The 23682-nt window shown below is 36.9% G+C and overlaps 1 long non-coding RNA gene across 1 annotated transcript; it reads left to right on the plus strand.

Moving 5' to 3' along the window:
• The first annotated feature begins 616 nt into the window (after positions 1–616).
• On the plus strand, positions 617–20826 carry LOC116544974. Its single transcript, XR_004266119.1, has 3 exons — positions 617–5780; positions 8814–8924; positions 20790–20826. It is a non-coding gene; the product is annotated as an uncharacterized LOC116544974 (long non-coding RNA).
• Positions 20827–23682: the final 2856 nt, after the last annotated feature.

Genomic DNA, 23682 nt, shown 5'->3' on the forward strand with positions numbered 1-23682 from the left:
CATCTTTTATTTACAGTCCATCAGCAAACCCTACCAGTTTTCTCTCAAAAAAGTTTTTTTTTTTCTTTTTGAGACAGGGTCTCACGCTGTCATTAAGGTTGGAGTGCAGTGGCATGATCTTGGCTCACTGTAACCTTTGCTTTCCAGGCTCAAGTGATCCTCCCACCTCAGTCTCCTAAGTAGCTGGAACCACAGATGCACACCACCATGCATGGCTAATTTTTATATTTTTGATAGAGATGGGGCTTTGCTATATACCCCAGACTGGTTTTGAACTCCTAAGCTCAGGCCATCCACACACCTTGGCCTCCCAAAGTACTGGAATTACAGGCATGACTCACCACACCCAGCCTCAAAATACTCTTAATCCGTTTTTTTTTTGTTTTGTTTTGTTTGGTTTTGTTTTTGATGGAGTCTTGCTCTGTCGCCCAGGCTGGAATGCAATGATACAGTCTTGGCTCATTGCAACCTCTGCCTCCCAAGTTCAAGCAATTTTCCTGCCTCAGCCTCCTGAGTAGCTGGGACTACAGGTTCCTGCCACCGTACCCTACTAATTTGTGTATTTTTAGTAGAGATGGGGTTTCACCATGTTAGCCAGGCTGGTCTCGAACTCCTGACCTCGTGATCCACCCACCTCGGCCTCCCAAAGTGCTGGCATTACAGGTGTGTGCCATCATGCTCGGCCTCTTAATCCATTTTACTGCTAATAATCTAGTTCATGTTACCATAATCTCAGCTATACTATTGCAACTAGTCTCTCCTCCTTCTTCATGCCCCAATCTACTATCCACACAGCAATCAGCATGAAGTTCTAAAAATGTAAATCAGTGTTACTTCCCTGCTTAAAACACTTGAGAACTTCTTATTATACTTGGGATAGTAGATAAACTTTTTCCTGTTATTCTTTTTGTGATTTGACCCTCATCTACCTCTCTGATGTCATTTTGTATCTCCTTTCTACTTGTTCACTATGCTGTGGACTCATTGACCTTTCAGCTCAGAAAAATATGGTGGCTATTCTGCCTGTTCTTTTCTAAGGACCTTGTGCTCTGAATTGTTTGTTGATGTCTTTTTCTCCACATAGTTTGTGTCTGTATGTCTGGTTTCTGTTCAGATAATGTCTCCTATGAGTAACTTTCCTTCCTATCTCTGGTACATTTATTTTCTTTATGTCATTTTATTACCATTTGAAATTTGATTAGTTTCTGTCTCCTTCCCCAGAATGTATAAGCTCTTTGAGAGTGATAATTTTGTCTGTTTACTACTGTAAACTCAGAATCTAGATTAGGGCCTTGCTCATGGTAGGCTGGCACATGTCAATTATTGTTGCATGCATGAATGATTATTGTTGCATGATAAACAAATAAGTGGTTTTGTCTGTGTGGAGTATCCTTCCTTCATTTTTCTTTAGCACATTGTTCGCGTTGTTTTCTTTGCATACCTAGCACATCATTCCTCATACAGCATGTAGTGTACTGAACTACAGTTGGCATTTTATGGAATGTCTCATATAATAAGTGATCTTTGTGAGATTAGTGATTACAGCTTATTCATGTTAGTATCTGTGTTATGTATCAAAGTACCTACTCAGCAATAGGACTCAATTACATGAATTAATGGATGAATTATTCCATTAGAATTCAACCATAATGAATTCAGATAATAGAGAATCAGAGGATTGGTTTTCTGAAATCAGATTCTATCCTGCCAATACTGATCTTACTGATCTGATCCTGTCTAAATTACCATATATCTAAAAGGATGCAGGATATAAGCATTCTCTGCATCTATAGATTCAACAAGAGGCATGACTCATCCAGTCCAGAGTAAGAGCTGCATGATATTTAGACAAAGCCCTCTGAAAATAATGGAGACAATCAATAATGCTGTATTTCTTTCAGCCCGCCATGTCTTAGGGATATACAATGCAGCAATGCAAAGAGTACTGAGTAATCTCAAAGAAGGCACATTACTGTCTTCAATTTCCTTCTCTATTAGAGAATCGTATGGTTACAGGGGACCTAAAATAACTTTTTTACAAAGCCAAGCATCCCGTAGTGTTATGCTGAGTACATCCCTAGATTTCCACCTTAGTTTATGATAAATAGGAATAGTTGGATGGATTCCCTCGTACTCAGTTCACCAACATACATGTAGGATGTTGAGTGAAGTAGTGGCAGGATACTAAAGGTCAGGAGAGTGGCCTTTTATACCTGTTAAAGATCCCTGCTCAGGAGAAGCCACCCTTTGTGAAATGGTCTGATTCATCATATTCTGATCCACCCATATCTCCACTGTTCTTTCTTTGTTGTTTATTTCCTAAATTCTTCAAGTACTAATTTCTGCTTGTTTTAGCAGCTTGCAGATTTAGGTTGACATTAGTCCTAGCTAGCATAAATTTTACGGAAGAATCTCTTTGGAAATCATAGCCTCCTTATGTACATCTGTCATCTTTTATACTTTCTTATATTTCCCTTATTGACCTAACAAATGCTTGAGGCATATGTGCTGAAGAGCAATGATCCTTGAACTGAGGTAGTAGAATATGCATGTGTAAGAGAGATCTGAAATCCAAAATAGGTGAAGAGTTTTGGAGAGTTCCCAGCTAGGATTTAATCTCATGTAGTTTGTTACTGTGAATTCCATATCTGATTATTATAGAAATATGCCTGGGAGATAATGAACTGCTACCTGTGGTCTTTGATATATTGTTATAAATGGAAATGAGAGGATATTGGAGGTTGGCAAATTTAGTTGATTATGCCAAATTGAGAAGTGAGGTCTACTTTTCTTTTTTTATCATGGTTTTTAACCCAGAATATCAAACGTATGCTGCATACTCTGCCTCGGTGAACCTTGAGACAGTGTGTTTACTCCTATAGTCAGGCCTCTAACTCTGCAGGAGACTCTCATAGAGATTCTCAGTAACTATGCAGGAGATTCTCAACCCTGGACTTTTTGTTTCTAGTCATTTGTGTCTCACTGCATATACAATCTCTCCACTTGGTTACTTAGATACTTAGATATCCCCATCATCTCAAACTGGTCCCATTATAATACTTTCCCCAGATGTATAATATTTCTTCTATTGTTTCCTATCACCCATCAGTGACATTATTTTGTGTCTCAGACTAAGGACTCTATAGTCATTCTTTATTTCTCCCCTTTCTTCATCCTCACACTCACATGACCACCATATTTTGTCAGTTTTACTGCAGATTTATCTCCTGGATCTAAGCCTCCTCTTTGTCCTCGGCATGGCTTGTTTTATTCTGGCTCTGGCTACCTTGTATCTGGATTATTTCCAGAATTTTTCTAATGAGTCTTTTTCTACCATCATGATATCTTCATATCAGTCCTTCTCCTACATTGCTGCAAGAGTCATCTTTCTATAAACAAATATTATCATGTAATTTTCTTGCCTTAAAGCTCCTGGTAAGCTCTCCTTTGTCTAGAATAAATTTCAAATTTCTTACCTTGGCTTGCAAGCCTCCTGAAAATCGGACATTAAAGTTGAATTTTTTAGTCTTTTCTACTACCACTTGTCTTTTATGGAATTGTTCCTTTGCATGTTAACAACAGTCGTTGATTATTTCTTATCTAATTAATGTCTTTGCACATGCTATTTCCTCTGCCATTTTTCTTCTCCACCAGACAAGCTTTCTTATAAATCCTATAAGATCTGGTGGGAAATCTCATCTGCTTTATGATACTTTTTGTGACGTTCTCTGCAGCTTAAGCAATTCCTTCTAGTGAAGTTACTTGCATTCAAGTAGGGCTCTTCCATAGCTCCTGTCACATCATGTTATAATTGTTTGTTCATTGCCTGTCAGCCACCATCCCTTTCACCTGGCCCCCATCTCTATGCCAGTAGGCATGATTAATATTTTGTGAGCAATAATCTTTAATGGTTTGGGACCTTTCGGGAAGGCACAGATGGTCCTCCTCTTGGAGCCACAATGTACATTAGCCTATTAAGGGTGCTGACTCTGAGAAGGTCTGTAGAACTTAAGACCCTGTGTTTAACCAGGGTTTCCCAAATATTTTTAACCAGGGAACTCTTCTTTTGAAGAACATCTATTATTAGTCAAGGAATTCAGTATGGGAAATGTTCTGCATCAAATACTCGCTAAAGCATTAAAAAATGATAGTCAAAAAGCCATTTTTGCTTAATTGTCAGCATTAGCATCTTTATCGCTCCTTATTTCTTCTCTTTTCCAGAGGCTTTTATTATTTTATTACTCCAGCCACCTAGTTGGAGTATGATATGGGTAATGTATGATATGGGTAATGCCCTCAGAGGACTGGTACCCTGGGTTCTGTTTTTACAATGGATAGGCTTCCAAATCTTACTGATTCATGGGGGCTAACAGCTTGTAAGGTAATTAGCTATTATGTTGAAGGACAATTTCTTTGAATATATGTAGATCACCATTTTAATCAGTGACTTGAATAACAGTGTGAATTGATGGCAGATATGTTATAGGTAAGATTCAGGATGCATGAAGAAGGTTTTATAGGCTGGAATGAAATGGTGGGAAAATCTAGAAGAAATAACTTTAATAGTTGTATAAAAAAGTATCCTGGGCTGCGAACCTCTACATAACTAGAATAATCACTGAAATACAGTTCCAAAAGTCCTTCAAGTGTGGACTTGTGTCAGCAATGATGCACTTTTATGCTGAACCCATAGATTCCTCAATTAATGCTGATCTTGTGGTGGTGACGACTGGCTCAGTGTCTCCATCAGCATTTTAAATCTTTTATTGGTGTGAACTGCTTTTACAATTTCCTATAGTTTTCCAGGAATTCATCTCTATTTTAAGATTCCTCAAACAACTTGGGGCAAATTCTTCCAAGGCTTGATCAGACATGTTAAATGACATTCCCAGTAGTGGTAAGCATATGAGTGAAATTATGTGGAAGACGTGCCTTTTGAGTTTTGACTGCTTCAGGTTGAATTTTTTTCTCCTCTGGGGTACTTTTAAGGGGTTAGAGGGTTTTGCTGTCTCCCTTTCTTCAAAATTTTTGATCTACATGACCTGGAATCAAACTTTTTCCCACTTATTACTCTTTCTTTGTTGGAACCCATTAGTACTCATGCAAAGTGTGCTCCTGTCAGCTAAAATAACTATCACTGAATTATGCATAATTCATTTGTAGTATGGGTACATTTCAACTAATATTTGTATTTTTCTTATGCAATTTATATATTTTTTAAAAAAACCTTTTAAGGTAAGTATACATGATTGGGTTGACTTAAATAACACAATCATCATTATATTGGTATGTTTCTTGAATAGAGCAGGCCAGCCTCCAGGCAGAGTCTGGCTCACTTGAGTTTGCTTCCTGGCTCTTCCATTTACTGTTGTATGACCTTGGGCAATTACTTAGCTTTTCTTAGTCTGTTTCCTCATCATCAAAGTAAGGATGATAATGCCTATTTTAAAGGCTGTTGAAGTATTAAGTAAGCTAATTATGTCAATTATAGGACATATTGTGTAACATTTTAGTTACATTAAAACTCATAGCTATTATTATATAATTATCAGAGTTTAGTTATCGTCCTATTATTGGCTATATTAATTGTGCGAACTTTTGTACTTGTATGTATTTCCAGTAAGAGAGCTTCTGGGAATGTAAATGTCTTTTTCTTTTTCAGGGATTTTTTTCTTAGTGGTTATCTCCTTGGAGGCCTCATGAAGAAGGATGTGGGTTCTGTAGGGTACAGTGTGATCTTGGTCCTGCATAATCTCCTTTCTAAACTTCAGAAAATCATGGTAGGTTTTCATGTCTTATAGATAAAGCACAACTTCAGGGAAATTGTAACTTACAAGTAGAGTTCCCTCAAATATTGTCTTTTGCTTTTTTATTTCCTCTGTATTTTTACACCCTATGAATGAGAATCTTATTGGAAAAATGGAAAACATGTAGCAAAAGATCCAGGAACATTATAAGAAGAAAGTAGTGAGAGGAATGGGATAGGAGTGGGGACAAATAGTGTACTAAATGGTTAAAAACAAACAAACAAACAAAAATCGCACTCATCCCTTTCTCTCATTGTCCCTGCTGACTTCAGGTGTACTAGTTTCTGTGCTGTCTCTCCCGCAAATGTAATGTAGTCTTCTATCTAACATCACATTGTAAATATTAATATTTAATGTGATTTTATTTGGGAGGCATAGTTAGGGACTTGGCCAGGGTTCTGGCTAGCTTGAGCCTAGGGGTTGGAACCTGCTCTGTAGCTTGAACATTAGTCTGCCTTTCTTTCTGGCTACACTTTCTGGCTATACTCTCGCATTTCTTTCTTTCTAGCTACACTCTTCTTCTTTTCTACCAAGACTTTTAGATGTCAAAGTTCCCAAGCTGAATTTCTAGATGCCTTTTCTTCTGTTAAGCTTTCCCACCATGCTGGACTGTTCTCTTTTACTCCTAAAATTATTTCATGATCTTGCTGGGTTAACCATTACTTTGTACCCTAAACTTTCTGGCATCTTGGGGTCTTCAGCATTTAGGGCACTGAAGCCTAATTTTGACATGTGGAACTGAAGACAGAATTAGGAAGTAATTATCAAAGAGTCCTCAAATGGTTAGAAGATGTATAGGAGAGGGAAGCATGGGGAAAAATACAAGTCAGCCTTTGGAAGGGATGGACAGTAGGACAGGCAGAGTAGGGAAGATGCATAAGGTATTCTACTTTTGATTGTCTGCATCCTAATCTGTTTTGTTTTCTGTGTTTTTAATTGAAATTATATATATATAATACTTCATATATGTATGTAAATATGTATATATACAGAAAAGTACACAAATCAGAAGTGTACAAATGGATGAATTATCTCAAACTGAACCATCCATGTAACCAACTCCCAGATTACAAAATATAATGTTACTAGCACCCCCAGAAGCCCCCACTTATTTTTCCTGTCCGGCACTCCCCACTCTCTTAAATAGTAATAATTATCTTGACTTCTAATACCATAAATTAGTTTTACCTGTTTTGGAGCTTTATATAAAAGGAATCATATAATGATTTTATATCTAACTTCTTTGACATAACACCCATGTTTATGCATGTAGCCATAAACATGGCTACATTCACTCTTTGTTCTATGGTATTACATTAAATGAATGTGGTACAAATGATATGTTCTTTCTCCTAATGATGGCTATTTGGGTAATTTCCAGTTTTGGATTAATAAAAATAGTGCTACTACATATGTTGTTGTATGTTTCTTTTGGTTAACATATGTATGCATATCCGTTCCCTTCTCTTCCTAGTGTGCTGATAGCTTTTAATCACAATTCAGTAATAAATTTTGTTATAACAATGAATATTTATTTTGTCATTGACAAGTAACTTATTGGGTATGTTTCCAAATAAATACATGGAAAGTGTGAAGCTCAGGCAGAGAAGCAGTAAGTCATAATATTAACCATTGGTTATTTATCAGTGTTGTTAATTTTTTAAACTATGCTTTAAGTTCTGGGATACATGTGCAGAACATGCAGGTTTGTTACATAGGTATACACATGCCATGGTGGCTTGCTGCATCCATCACCCCGTCATCTACATTGGGTATTTCTCCTAATGCTATCCCTCCTCTATTCCCCCACTCCCTGCTATTCCTCCCCTAGCCCCCCACCCCCTGATAGGTCCCAGTGTGTGATGTTCCCCTTCCTGTGTCCATGTGTTCTCATTGTTCAACACCCACTTGTGAGTGAGAACAAGTGGTGTTGGTGTTTGGTTTTCTGTTCTTATGTCAGTTTGCTGAGAATGATGGTTTCCTGCTTTATCTATGTCCCTGCAAAGGACATGAACTCATCCAGTGTTGTTAATATTAACCTTTGACTATTTATCAACATTGTTAATATTCTTGCAAATCCAGTCGTTTGAATTCATGACAACATAGATCATGTCAATAAATTCAAGAGTTTCTGGGTCCAGTAGGCCAGAAAATGGAGATAGGAGATGGCCTGTTCTTAATTAGAAATCTCTTTCTTATCCATTTATCATGTAAGGATGCAATATTGTGTAATGGACAGGAATAGAAGCTTTGGCATTTTACTGCCTGGGAATAAAATCTGGTACCATTGAGAAAAATTATTATGCTTTAATATCCTCATCTCTAAAATACACATAATAACAATACTTACCTCAATATTATTAGAAGATTAAGTGAGTTAGTCCATGTAAAATCCTCAGTAGAATATTTGGCATATATAAAACTTTATAGTGTAATATGCCACAAGGTGTACAGCAACAGTTTTAGATTCCAGAATTATATATCCAGGCCTGTAGTTTTTAATTTTTGGAGAATCGTGGCCAGCTTTTATAAAATTAATTTAAAATATCCAAAAAAGCAAGTAATTTTAGCTCAGAGATTAAAAAAAGACATTTAGCTGGATCTCAAATGAAATAAGTGTACGAACTCCCTCCAGCTTAGGAAATGGTGAGCTTGGTCAGTATTGGTTTAATAGTAATTTTTCTCTCATTTTTCTTCTACTATATTCATCCAGAGAAGCTCGGGTACTTATAAAATGCCTAACACCAAAAAGTAAAGTTACATTTTGGAATTAGCTAAAATTCTCTTTGGAAATAGCTGCAGTTTACATAAATAAAATAAGTACTTGAATTCAGTGCAGTGCCCTAGGTGATGGCAAGCTCTTAAGCAGTTTATGCTCTGTAGGGTTCTGAGGTAAATGTAGGAGCTTTATTCTCAAGGATTTTATTGACTCATTCCCCAGTTGACTTCGTTCCAAATTGGGACTTGAGTCTCAGGATCTTACAGTTTACTTTTTTTTCTTTGTAGTACCTTGGAGTTGTGGAGGCATGTTTAGAAGCAGATCTGAGTTTTGCCACACTGGAATTTATTTATTCATTGAACAAATGTTTGATACCTACTACAGTTCTCTCTTTAGCTGTAAGTATTTAAAATTTATGATATGAGTTTGACCCTGTTCCTGGTTTGGTTGCCACTGGTGAAATTTTAATTTGTTTGTATTCTATTTTGTCTACTTTGTTAAGTATGTAGAGAGCGACATTTGTAATGTGTCTTGGTTGGGAAGGTTTTCCTCACCACCGTTGTTCAGGATGTCCTAGAAAGGGACTGTAGTGTTACAGCTGTCCACTTGAGGAATATCCTTCATATACTTCACTCTTAACTTTTCCCTCAAAGTCTCCCAGCCAGGTCATCTGCACAATATCTTTTTTCTTTCCTTCAGTAAAAAACTAAGCATTATTTTCACTGGAAAAGGTGAAGTGAGAAGAGGGGTTGGAATTTCTACTGTAGCCTCCTGAACATTCTTAGCTGTTCTAGGATGGTCAGAAAACCCAGCAGTGTTATCTATAGACTTCCTAATCCACAGTGTTTCTCTCTTCTCTCCAAGAGAGGTTTTTTTGGTTGCTGTATAACAAACAATCCCGATACTTAGTGGTTTGAAACTCCAGTCATTCTATTGTATTTCAGGATTCTATGGATTAAGAATATGGGCATAGCTCAGCTGGGTAAAACTTCTGGGTAAAACTTGGCTGGAATCAGTAGTGTTCAGCCGTGGGCTAGGCTGAACTCCACTCACATAGAGCTCTGGCACAATGACTAGAAAACTGGGCTTGACTATATCCCCTTATCTGTATTTTCAGGGATTGTCCACATGATTTTTCTAGCAGGGTAGTCAGAATTTTTACATGGCAGCAGGGAACCAACAAGTTTTAAAAATAAAGATCAACCGAATGAAAATAAGCAAATGCTATTTATTCAGAGTTTGCTGTAGCAAAGGAGTCAGCTACTGTGACTTTAAAAGGCCATTCCACCATTCTGTCAATCCAGCTGCTCCAGGATGATGGCAAATGCAGTAAGACCAGTGAATTCCATGAGCATGAGCCCACTGCCACATTTCTTTAGCTGTAAAGTGAGTGTCTTGGTCAGAGGCAATGCCATATGGAATACCATGAAGATGGATAAGGCATTCTGTGAGTCCATGGATGGTAGTCTTGGCAGAAGCATTGCATGCAGGATGGGCAAACCCATATCCACAGTGTCTGTTCTGGTGAGGATAAACTGCTTCCTTTTCCGTGATGAAAGAGGCCCAATATAATTAACCTGCCACCAAGTAGCTGGCTAATCACCCCAAGGAATGATGCCATGTCAAGGGCTCAGTGTTGGCACATTGCTGCTGACAAATTGGGCACTCAGCAGTGGCCATAACCAGATCAGCCTTGATGAGTGGAAGTTCATGTTGCTGAGCTCACGTGTAACCTCCATCCTTGCCACCATGGACATTGTTCATGGGCCCACTGGGTGATGACAGGGGAGGCTGGGTAAAGAGACTGAGTAGTATCCACAGAATGATTCATCCAATCCACTTGATTGTTAAAATCCTCCTCTGCTGAGGTCAACCTTTGGTGAGCACTCACATTAGATACAAATATCTTTGCAGTTTTGACCACTCAGAGAGGTCCATCTATATGCCTCTTCCTCAAATTTCTTTGTCACCAATTTTCCAATCATGCCTCTTCTAAGTCTCTGACTATCCAGCCAAACCATTGGCTATAGTCCATGAATTAGTATATATTCATGCATCTGGCAATTTGTCTTTTCAAGTGAAGTACATTGAAGTTCTGCCCACTGGGAAGATTTTCCTCACCACTGTCCTCAGGATGTCCTCTAGGTCAGCCCTTTCTAAAGGGGCTGTAATGCTACAGCTGTCCTCTTTCACATGGTACCTTCATATTGGCATATTGTGCAGAGCCCTCTATAAAACCAGGCCCTAGCCTTCTCTTTTTCTGTCAACTGATCATAGGGAACTCCCCATGAGGCCATCAGTGCAGGCTGGAGAAAGAGGTCAGGGTGGCAGGAATGGGGATGAGGAAACTTACAATCATGGCAGAAGGGGAAGCAAACACATCCTTCTTAACATGACAGCAGCAAGGAAAAGAATGTGTTTGCTTCCCCTTCCACCATGATTGTAAGTTTCTTTGGGCCTCAGTAGCCATGCTGAACTGTGAGTCAATTAAACCTCTTTTCTTTGTAAATTATCCAGTCATGGGATATGTATTTATTAGTAACATGAGAGTGAACTAATACAATGATAAATACTGCTCTGCTATTTACCTGGGTAGTATAATGGTCTCCTCGCTAGTCTTGCCTCTGGTCTCATATCCTTTCTTTCTTGCTGCCAAAATATTTATCATGTGATTTCTGATTAAAACCCCTTTTTTTCCCCTACTATCGGATGATAGAGACCTAAAATCTTAGCGTGTCTTATAAGGCTCTTTTTGATCTGATTTGCATGTTTTCAGAATAATTTTGTGCCATGCCCCTCACACTCACCATATATCTTGACTATACTGAACTGCTGCCATCAGTTTCTTGAGCCCACCTTTATTTTTCTTTGGGATGTTGCACAGGTTGTTTAATCCCCCTGAAATACTTTCCATCCCAAATCAAGCTGGCACATTTCCAGTCATTTCTAGAGTTTCATTGCCCATGTCTGTTAAATTCAGAAGTTTTATCTGAGCCACCTCTTCCATACCACTAAACACAGTTAGCTGGTACCACTATACTTTATGTTACCACTGCATGTTAATAATATTTTTAAAAGATTATTTGTCACACTGTTGTATCTTTCCTCCCTGGTCAGTGAACTTCTGAAGGACATATCTGTCTTTCCAATCTTTGTATATTCCATCTGGTATAGAGCCTGACAATTAAATGCTCATTACTTTTCTTCTAATGAAAGAATGAGGTAATATTGCAACAAGAGCCAGATAACCACATTATTTAGATTCTTACTAGTCTAAGCCTTATTTTTAGCCTTCTATTTAAAGATTTGTGGACATGTGTTTGGCACATAGATAGAGCCCAGTCATGTATTGCTATGTTTTGTCCAGTTTTTCATCACGTGATAGTGGATCAAGTCTTTAAAGGGAAAGAGCAATAGAAACTGATGGCAATATGTCCCAACAAAGAGCTAGGGATTATATTGCTCATTTTCATATGAAACTATATAGATACATTATTTGTTAAATTGAAAACCACAATCTTATTTCCTATAGCTAAGTCACTTTGGTAATAGCATAGGCCATGACTATAAATTTTTTGTTTTAGTACAATTTTATTTACAAAAGCAGATAACAAACTGCATGGGCCTTTGGGCCATAGTTTGCCAACCACTGTTCTAATACATAAGCATCGTATATCTCTCCATTTATTTAGGGCTTCTTAATTTCTTTTAACAATATTTTATACTTTTTGGTCTTGTGGTCTTATATGTTTTTTGATTAAATTTATTCCTAGGAATTTTATGGTTAAATTTATTCCTAGGAATTTTATGTTTTTTTTTTTAAATTGACACAATATTTTATATACCTATAGGGTATGTGTGATATTTTGTTGCATGCATAAAATGTGTAATTTTCAAGTCAGGGTATTTGGGGTAGATATCACCTTGAGTATTTATTATTTCTGTGTTTTGGGGACATTTCAAGTTCTGTCTTCTAGCTGCTTTAAAATATTTAATTCATTGTTACTAACTATAGTCACCCTACTTTGCTATCAAACATTAGAACTTATACCTTATATCTATATATTTATACCCATTGGCCAACCTCACTCCATTCCCCCTCTCATCACACTTTTTTCCCAGACTCTAGTATCTATCATTCCACTCTCTATCTTCATGAAATCAATGTTTTTCTGCCTTACATATGAGTGAGAACTCATATTTGTCTTTCTGTGTATGACTTACTTAATGTAACATAATGATGTTTATTTCCCCCCATCTTGCTGCAAATGACATTATTTCATTCAATTTTATAGCTGAATAGTATTTCCTTGTATAAGTCATGTTTCTCCAGAGGAACAGAATCAATAGTATACATACATATATACTTATGTATGTGTGTGTATATATAGGTACACACATATATATGTATATATAGTAATGCATGTGTATATTATTATAGTAATCAAAACAGTAAGGCATTGGTATAAAAACAGACTCATAGAACGATGGAACAGAATAGAGAATCTGAATGTATATATGCATGTATATAATATATATATGTGTATATGTACATATGTATATATACGCATATATATGTATATAGCTAGAGCCCAGTATATATGTATATATGTAATATGTATTGTAATATGCATATATACATAATATGTAGGGTATACATATATACATATTGTATATTGTATACATATATACGTAATATGTATAATATTGGTATATTACAAAGCTATAATCAAAACAGTATGACATTGGTATAAAAACAGACTCGTAGACCAATGGAACAGAATAGAGAATCTGAATGTATATATGTATGTATCTAATATATACATATATATATATACACATATATATATAAACATGTTTATCAGGAAAAATTACCTTATACAACTACAAAGGCAATGTCCCATGATAAGCCATCGGCAAACTGGGGAATGAGAAAAGCTGCCAGCATGGCACAGTTGAATTCCAAAAAGCCTCAAAACCAGGGAAGCTGACAGTGCAGCTCCCAGTCTGAGGCTAAAGGCCTGAGAGCCCCCAGGCAGCTGCTAATGCAAAATTGAGTGTTCAAAGGCTGAAGAACCTAAAGTTTGGTGTCTAAAGCCAGGAGGCAAAAAGGTGACTTGCTCTGACAGAGAGAAAAAGATGAGGGCAAGCAAGCTGAATATCCTCCTCATCTGCCTGCTTTGTTCTAGCCCGACTAGCAGCCAATTGGATGGTGTCTGCCCACATTAAAGGCAAGTCTTCTCTTGCTGTCTGCTGACTCACATGTCATTCTCCTCTGGAAACACCCTCACAGACATACCCAGAAAAAATGCTTCACCTGTCCATATAGACACCCTTCAATTCAATAAAGCTGACACATAATATTAACTATACTGCAATTTCTTTATCCATTGGTCCATTGATGGACACTTAGGTTGGTTCCATATCTTTGCTATTGTGAGTAATGCTACAATAAACATGTGAGTTCAGACATCTCTTTGATATACTGATTTCTTTTCCCTTGGATAAACACCCAGTAGTGGGATTCCTGGATTATATGGTAGTTTTACTTTTAGTTTTCTGAGAAATGCTTATACTCTTTTCCATAATGGCTATACTAATTTACATTTTCACCAACAGTGTGGAAGAGTTGCCTGTTCTCATCCTTGCTAGTATCTGTTATTTTTTGTCTTTTTCGTAATAGTTATTCTAACTGGAGTAAGATGATATCTCATTGTGGTTTTGAGTTGCATTTCCCTGATGATTAATGATGTTGAGCATTTCTCATATACCTGTTGGCCATTTGTATGTCTTCTTTTAAGAAATATCCATTCATAACCATGAGCATGGAATGTTTTTCCATCTGTTTGTGTCCTCTCTTATTTCCTTGATCAGTGGTTTGTAGTTCTCCTTGAAGAGGTCTTTTACATCCTTTGTTAGTTGTATTCCTAGGCATTTTACTCTCTTTGTAGAGAATCAATATTGTGAAAATGGCCATACTGCCGAAAATAATTTATAGATTCAATGCTATTCCCATCACGCTACCACTGACCTTCACAGAACTGGAAAAAAATGCTTTAAACTTCATATGCAACCAAAAGAGAGCCCACATAGCCAAGACAATCCTAAACAAAAAGAACAAAGCTGGAGGCATCATGCTACCTGACTTCAAACTATACTACAAGGCTACAGTGATAAAACAGCATGGTTCTGGTATCAAAAGAGAGATATAGTCAAGTGGAACAGAACAGAGACCTCAGAAGCAATGCCACACATCTAAAACGATCTGATCTTTGACAAACTAGATGAAAACAAGCAATGGGGAAAAGATTCCCTGTTTAATAAATGATGTTGGGAAAACTGGCTAGCCATATGCAGGAAGCTGAAACTGGCCCCTTTCTTACACCTTATACAAAAATTAAATCCAGACAGATTAAAGATTTAATCATAAGAACTAACACCATAAAAACTCTAGAAGAAAACCTAGGCAACACCATTCAGGACATAGGCATAGGCAAGGACTTCATGACTAAAACACCAAAAGCAATGACATCAAAAGCCAAAATAGACAAATGGGATCTAATTAAACTTCAGAGCTTCTGCACAGCCAAAGAAACAATCATTAGACTGAACCAGCAACCAACAGAATGGGAAAATTTTTTTGCAATCTACCCATCTGACAAAGGGCTAATATCCAGAATCTACAAAGAACTAAAGCAGATTTACAAGAATAAAACAAACCCATTCAAAAGTGGGTAAAGTGCATGAACAGACACTTTTCAAAAGAAGACATTTATGAAGCCAACAAACATATGAATAAATGCTCATCATCAGTGGTCATTAGTGAAATGCAAATCAAAACCACATTGAGATCCTATCTCATGCCAGTTAGAATGGCAATCATTAAAAAATCAGGAGACAACAGATGCTGGAGAGGATGTAGAGAAAAAGGAACACTTTTACACTGTTGGTGGGAGTGTAAATTAGTTCAACCATTATGGAAGGCAGTGTGGTGATTTTTCAATGATCTAGAAATAGAAATTCCATTTGACCCAGCAATCTCATTACTGGGTATATACCCAAAGGATTATAAATTGTTCTATTATAAAGACACATGCACACATATGTTCCTTGCAGCACTGTTTATTATAGAAACAACCTGGAACCAACTCAAATGCCCATCCATGATAGATAGACTGGACAGGGAAAATGTGGCACATATACACCATGGAATACTATGCAGCCATAAAAAATGACGAGTTCGTGTCCTTTGTAGAGACATAGATGAAGCTAGAAACCATTATTCCTAGCAAACTGACACAAGAACAGGAAACAAAACACCACGTTTTCACTCATAGACAGGTGATAAACAATGAGAACACTTGGGCACAGGGAAGGGAACAACACTCACTGGGTAGGTGGCGGGGAAGGGAGGGGAGGGACAGTGGGGTGCAGGGAGGTTGGGGAGGGATAACACCCGGAGAAATGCCTGATGTAGGCGATCGGTGGGAGGATGGAGACAGCAAACCGCTAAGGCATATATGTGCCTATGCAACAATTCTGCAGGATGCAGGACGTGCACATATACCCCAGAGCCCAAAGTACAATAAAAAAAAAAATTCATGTCTTTTGCTTACTTTATAATTATACTATTTTTTATGTTGAGTCATTTGAGTTTTTTGTATATTTTAGATATTAGTTCATTATCAGATGAATAGTTTGCAAATATTTTCTTTCATTCAATGGATTGTCTCTTCACTTTGTTTATTATTTTCCTTGTTGTGCAGAAGCTTTTTAGTTTTACATAGTCCAGTTTGTCTATTTTTGTTTTTGTTGTCTGTGCTTTTGAGGTTTTAGCCATAAAATCTTTGACTAGATAGTGTCCTGAAGGGTTTTTCCATGTGTTTTCTTCTAGCAGTTTTATAGTTTTGGGCCTTACATTGAAGTATTTAATCCATCTTAAGTTAATTTCTGTATATGGCACAACATAGAAGTCCAGTTTCACTCTTCTGCATATGCATATCCACTCTTTCAAGTACCATTTATTGAAGGGGTTGTCCTTTCCCCAATGTATGTTTTTGATGTCTTCATTGAAATTCAGTTGGCCTAATGTAAATAGACTAAATGCCCCAATTAAAAGACACAGACAGATACCTATGTAACAAACCTACACGTTCCGTACATGTATCCCCGAAAAATAAATCTACCTAGATATATCTATATGTAGATATATATAGACATAGACTTGCAAAGTCAAGACCCATTGGTGTGCTGTATTCAGGGGACCCATCTTACATGCAGACATACGTAGACTCAAAATAAGGAGATGGAGGAATATTTACCAAGCAAATGGACAGCAAAAAAAAAAAAAAAAAAAAAAAAAAAAAAAAAAAAAAAAAAAAAAAAGGAGGGGTTGCAATCCTAGTCTCGGATAAAACAGACTTTAAACCAACAAAGATCAAAAAAGACAAAGAAGGGCATTACATAATGGTAAAGGGATTAATGCAATAAGAAGAGCCAACTATCCCAAATATATATGCACCCAACCAATACAGGAACACCTACATTCATAAAGGAAGTTCTCAGAGATCTACAAAGAGATTTAGACTCCCACAGAATGATAGTAGAAGACTTTAACACCCCGCTGTCAATATTAGACTGATCAACAAGACAGAATAACAAGGATATTCAGGACTGGAACTCAGCTCTGGACCTAGTGGACATCTATGGAACTCTCCACCTTAAATCAACAGAATATGCATTTTTCTCAGCAACACATAGCACTTATTCTAAAATTGACCACATAATTGGAAGTAAAAACACTCCTCAGCAAATGCAAAAAAAAAGGGAAATCATAACAGCCTGTCAGACCACAGTGCAATTAAATTAGAACTCAAGATTAAGAAACTCACTCAAAACAGCACAATTCCATGTAAACTGAACAACCTGCTTCTGAATGACTACTGGGTAAATAATGAAATTAAGGCAGAAATAAATAAATTATTTGAAACCAATGAGAACAAAGACACAATGTACCAGAATCTCTGGGACACATTTAAAGCAGTGTATAGAGGGAAATTTACAGCACTAAATGCCCAAATCAGAAAATGGGAAAGATCTAAAATGAATACCCTAAACATCACAATTAAAAGAACTGGAGAAGAGTAAACAAACTCAAAAGCTAGCAGAAAGGCAAGAAATAACTAAGATTAGAGCAGGACTGAAGAAGAGAGAGACACTAAAAAACCCTTAAAAAATCGATGAAAATCAAATAGACACAATAAAAAATAGTAAAAAAGATATCACCACTGATCCCACAGAAATACAAATTGCTATTAGAGAATACTATAAAGACCTCTACACAAATAAACTAGAAAATTTAGAAGACATTGATCAATTTCTGCACACATCCACTCTCCCAAGACTAACCCAGAAAGAAATCGGATTCCTGAATAGACCAATAACAAGGTCTGAAGTTGAGGCAGTAATTCATAGCATACCAACCAAAAAAATAGCCCAGGACCAGACAGATTCACAGCCAAATTCTACCAGAGGTACAAAGAGGAGCTGGTACCATTCCTTCTGAAACTATTCCAAGCGATAGAAAAAGAGAGACTCCTCCCTAACTCATCTTATGAGACCACATCATCCTGATACCAAAACCTGGCAGAGACACAACAAGAAAAGGAAATTTTAGGCCAATATTTCTGATGAATATCAACATGAAAATCCCCAAGAAATACTGGCAAAACAGAACCAATGACAAAAACCACATGAGTATCTCAATAGATGCAGAAAAGGCCTTCAACAAAATTCAACACCCCTCATGCTAAAAACTCTCAATAAACTAAGTATTCATGGAACATATCTCAAAATAATAAGAGCTATTTATGACAAACCCATAACTAATATCACACTTAGTAGACATAATATTTATTACATACTATTTATGACAAACTAGTCATAAATAGTCAAATAGTATCATAAAATAGTCAAATAGTCAAATAGTATCGTACTATTTATGACAAACCCATAGCCAATATCATACTGAATGGGCAAAAACTGGAAGCATTCCCTTTGAAAACCGGCACAAGACCAGAATGCCCTCTCTGGCCACTCTTATTCAACATAGTATTGAAAGTTCTGGCTAGGGCCATCAGGCTAGAAAAAGAAATAAAGAGTATTTAAATAGGCAGAGAGGAAGTCAAATTGTCTCTGTTTGCAGATGACATGATTGTAAATTTAGAAAACCCCATAGTCTCAGCCCAAAAACTCCTTAAGCTGATAAGCAACTTCAGCAAAGTCTCAGGATACAAAATCAATGTGCAAAAATCACAAGCCTTCCTATACACCAATAATAGACAAATAGCCAAATCATGAGTGAACTCCCATTTGACAATGACTACAAAGAGGATAAAATACCTAGGAATACAACTTAAAAGGGACGTGGAAGACCTCTTCAAGGAGAAATACACACCACTGCTCAAGGAAATAGAGGACACACTAAAAATGGAAAAACATTTCATGTTCATGGATAGGAAGAATCAAATTGTGAAAATGCCCATACTGCCCAAGGTAATTTATAGATTTAATGCTATCCTCACCAAGGTACCATGGACTTTCTTCACAGAATTAGAAAAAACTACTTTAAATTTCATATGATATCAAAAAAGAGTCCATATAGACAAGAAATCCTAAACAAAAAGAAAGCTGGAGGCATCACACTACCTGACTTTATACTACAAGGTTACAGTAACCAAAATAGCATGGCACTAGTACCGAAACACATCTATAGACCAATGGAACAGAACAGAGGCCTCAGAAATAACACCACACATCTACAACCATCTGATCTTTGGCAAACCTGACAAAAACAAGCAATGATGAAAGGATTTCCTTTTTAATAAATGGTTCTGGGAAAAATGGCTAGCCATATGCACAAACCTGAAACTGGACCCCTTTCTTACACCTTATACAGAAATTAACTCAAGATGGATTAAAGACTTAAACGTAAGACCTAAAACCATAAAAGCCCTAGAAGAAAACCTAGGCAATATCATTCAGGACATAGGCATGGGCAAAGACTTAATGACTAAAACACCAAAAACAATTGCAACAAAAGCCAAAATTGACAGATAAGATTTAATTAAACTAAGGAACTTTTGCACAGCAAAAGAAATTATCATCAGAGTGAGGAAGGATACTCTTTTCTCTCAGGTTTCTAAGGCCATTTCCCCTTTAGCCTTCTACACTGCGTCTCAGAAGGAGAAGTTAAAAGTCAACCAGAGGAGGGACTGGTTGGTGCCTCTGGCCAGGTCTAATGGATTAAAACCCCTACTGCTAACCACAATCCTCTCTATAGATCACGGAGGTAGGATTGAGGAATTTTCCCTAGAAGGCACTGTTCTTGCTTAATCACAATTAGACCCCCCACCTAAGTCATGTACCCCTTGCTTACCTCATCAATCATGACCCTCTCACATGTTTCCTCGATTGTGAGCCTTTAAGAGGACAGAATTTTCTAGTCAGGGAGCTTGGTTGTTGAGGCATCTATGCCTGCCACAGTTCTCAGCTGAATAAAATTACCACTTCCTTCTCTCTTCAGTGTTCAGAGAGGTTTGTTTCTGACCCCTTCTGCATAAAGAGTTAACAGGCAAACTACAGAATTGGAGAAAAATTTTGCAATCTACCCATCTGACAAAGGTCTAATATCCAGAATCTACAAGGAACTTAAACAAATTTACAAGACTAAAACAACCCTATCAAAAAGAAGGCAAAGAATATGAACAGACGCTTCTCAAAAGAAGACATTTATGTGGCCAACAAACATGAAAAAACCTCATTGTCACTGGTGATTAGAGAAATGCAAATCAAAGCCAAAATGAAATATCATCTCATGCCAGTTAGAATTGCGATCATTAAAAAGTAAGGAAGTAGCAGATGCTAGATAGAATGTGGAGAAGTAGGAATGCTTTTACACTGTTGGTGAGAGTGTATATCAGTTCAATCATTGTGGAAGACAGTGTGGTGATTCCTCAAGGATCTAGAACCAGAAATACAATTTGACCTAGCAATCCCATTACTGAGTATTTACCCAAAATATTATAAATCATTCTACTATAAAGACACATTCACACTATGTTTATTGCAGCAGTATTTATTATAGCAAAGATTTGGAACCAACCCAAATGCCCATCAATGATAGACTGGATTAAAAACGTGGCATATATGCACCATGGAATACTATGCAGCCACAAAAAAGAATGAGTTCATGTCCTTTGCAGGGACATGGATGAAGCTGGAAACCATCATTCTCAGCAAACTAACACAGCAACAGAAAACCAAATACCACATGTTCTCACTCATAAGTGGGAATTGAACAATGAGAACACATGGACACAGGGAGAGGAACATCACACACAGGGGCCTGTCCAGAGATGGGGAGGGAGGGATAGCATTAGGAGAAATACCTAATGCATACAGGGCTTAAAACCTAGATGATGGGTTGATGGGTGCAGCATACTACCATGGTACATATATACCTGTGTAACAAATCCCCACGTTCTGCACATGTACCCTAGAACTTAAAGTATAATTTTAAAAAGTAATTTTATTTGTAATAGTTACAAATAAGACCTGGTATGGTGGCTCACGCCTGTAATCCTAGCACATTGGTAGGCTGAATTGGGCAGATCTCCTGAGGTCAGGAGTTTGAGACCAGACTGGCCAACATGGGAAAACCCCCCCATCTCTACTATTTAAAAATTTTTAAAATTTAAAAATTAGCTGGATATGGTGGCACATGCCTGTAATCCCAGCTACTCCGGAGGCTGAGGCAGGAGAATTACTTGAACTCAGGAGGTGGAGGCTACAGTGAGCTGAGATTGGGCAACTGCACTTCAGCCTGAGCGACAGAATGAGAAAAAAAATGCAAATAAAATAAAATACCTAGAAATAAACTTAAAGAAGTGAAAGATTCCTACAATGATAACTATAAAACATTAATGAAAAAATGGAAGAGGACACAAATGGAAACATGTTTCACGTTTATGGATTGGAAGAAGAAATTTTGTTAAAATGTCCATATCACCCAAAGCAATCTACAGATTCATTGTAATCTCTCTCAAAATACCAATGACGTTCTTCACAGAAATAGAAAAAATCCTAAAATTTATATGGAACCACACAAGACCCAGAATAGCCAAATTTATCCTGAACAGAAAGGACAAAACTTGAAGAGTCATATTACATGACTTAAAATTATACTATAGAGCTATTGTAACAAAAAGAGTATGGTACTGGCATAAAAACGGCAACATAGATCAATAGAATGGAAGAGAGAACTTGGAAATAAAAGTATATATCCACATTGAACTCACTTTTAACAAAGGTGCCAAGGACATACACTGGGGAAAGGAGAGTCTCTTCAATAAATCATGCTGGGAAAATTGGATATCCGTATACAGAAAAATACAATTAGACTCTCATCTGTTACTACATACAAAAATAAAAAATGAATTAAACACTTTAAGACCTACAATTATGAAACTACTAAAAGAATACATTGGGGAAACTGTCTAGGACATTTTGAAAGATTTCTGGGCAAAGATTTCTCAAGTAATACCATAAGCACAAGCAACCAAAGCAAAAGTGGACACATGGGATCAAGTTAAAAAGGTTCTGCACCACAGAGGAAACAATCAACAAAGTGAAGAGACAACCCACAGAATGGGACAAAATATTTGCAAGCTCCCCATCTGATAAAGGATTAATAACTAGAATATGTAAGCAGCTCAACAACTCAATAGGAAAAAAACCCTAATAATTAAAATATGAGCAAAAGATCTGAACAGGCATTTCTCAAAAGAAGACATACAAATGACAAACAGGTATGTGAAAAAGTGCTTACCATCATTGATCATCAGATGCAAATCAAATGCAAATCAAAAATACAACAAGATGTTATCTTACTGAATTAAAATAGCTTTTATCCAAAGCTGGAAATAAGAAACAAAGACAAGGATATAGAGAAAAGGGAACAGTAGTACATTGTTGGTTGGAATGTAGATTATAGCTACTGTGGTTGAAGTTTCCTCATAAAACTAAAAATAGAGCTACTATATGATCCAGCAATCCCACTGCTAGGTATATACCCAAAATAAAGGAAGTCAGTATATTGAAGAGATATCTGCCTTCCAATGTTTATTGCAGCAGTATTCACAATAGCCAAATTTGGAAGCAACCTAAGCGTTCATTAGCAGACGAATGGATAAAGAATATGTACTTACATGCAATTGATTGATAGAAAATAATCCTGTCATTTGCAGTTATATGGATGGCATTGGAGGACATCATAAATAAAATAAGTCAGGCAGAAAAAGACAATTTTCACATGTTCTTATTCATTTGTGAGATCTAAAAATTAAAACAATTGAACTCATGGAGATAGAAAGTAAAATGATGGTTACCAGAGGCTGGGAAGCACGTAACACAAATAAATGATATATGCTTGAGGTGATGGATATCTCATTTATTTTGATGTGATTATTGTACATTTTATGCCTGTATCAAAATATCTCATGTATTCCAAAAATATATGTATACCTACTATGTACCCACAAAAATTTTAAAAAAGATTATCCCAAGGAAAAACTTAGAATCATGTAGTTGTTTTGCAGAAAAATTGTTGATTTATATGTGAGAGAGTTGGCTGACCGAGTTAAGGAAAAAGGTAAAAAAACAAATTTTATAAAGGAAGGAGGGAGGACAGAGAAAAATTGATGTTTCAAGTAAATATTGTTGGCATCTTTTTAGGTAAACTGATTTTCTTTCAAGAACAAAAAGGAGTGTCTGGTAATTTTATCCTTGAGTGGGCAGGGATATGAAAGAAAACAGTTTCAGTTGTTTATGAGTTCTTCAGAAAACTTGAGAATTCAGCTGTCGTAGTCCACACATCTCACTAAAACTATTTTAACATCTGTGTGTCCTTCATCAGCACCCCTACAATAGTTAGACTAGTCATTATAATATTTTTTCCTTAGCCTGTTTGTTCTGCCTTACTCCTTTACACGGGAGCTACAGGAGGGAGCTGCATAAGCTGGTGGTGAGACTGGGGACAAGGTGGCAAAGTGTGTCAGAGTAATGGACAAAGGCATCCTCCCTATTTGTGTCTGTGGC

The sequence above is a fragment of the Sapajus apella genome, unplaced genomic scaffold (assembly GCF_009761245.1).
Source record: "Sapajus apella isolate SASKATOON/1434 unplaced genomic scaffold, GSC_monkey_1.0 scaffold238, whole genome shotgun sequence".
NCBI classification, from domain to species: domain Eukaryota; kingdom Metazoa; phylum Chordata; class Mammalia; order Primates; family Cebidae; genus Sapajus; species Sapajus apella.